Source organism: Octodon degus, unplaced genomic scaffold (assembly GCF_000260255.1).
Source record: "Octodon degus isolate 3935 unplaced genomic scaffold, OctDeg1.0 scaffold00095, whole genome shotgun sequence".
NCBI lineage: Eukaryota > Metazoa > Chordata > Mammalia > Rodentia > Octodontidae > Octodon > Octodon degus.
Window position 1 is genome coordinate 1,607,666 of NW_004524671.1, and position 620 is coordinate 1,608,285.

Genomic DNA, 620 nt, shown 5'->3' on the forward strand with positions numbered 1-620 from the left:
TGAGCCATTTCCCTGGCCCTGTATAGCTTTTGACATTGTTTACATCAGAGCTAAAGAGTTTATCAAACAATACCTTGTTTTTAATTGTTTCCAAAGATAATTATTAGTACCTTTCCTTTGTTTTCAAAGTTTTCCTTCAAATATTTTAAAAAATAAATGAATATCTTTTCATTGATGATCAAACAGGCTATGCTATAATACTATAATAACATACATATGTCAATATGCATGGAATACAAAAGAGCCTAGAAACAAATTGAGGCATTTACAGTCAGGTGAGTTTGACAGATACAAAGTACATATGAAGAAAGGATAATAAATGAAGCTGGGGAAACTGGTTATCCATCTGCCCAAGAATAAAACACTAAATACAAAAATAAACTCAACATGGATTAAAGACTCAAAGATAAACTTAGAAAATAAAACTACTGAAAAAATATAGCGAAAAATCCTGCTTACTGACATTGGTTTGGAAAATTAGTTTTTTTTTTTAATTTTTAATATGGCCCCCAAAACACAGGCAAAATTAAACAAATGGCATTGTATCCAACCAACTAGTTTGTGCCTAGTAAAGTAAACAATAGGCAGAGAATCTATAGACTAGGAGAAAATATTTGCAA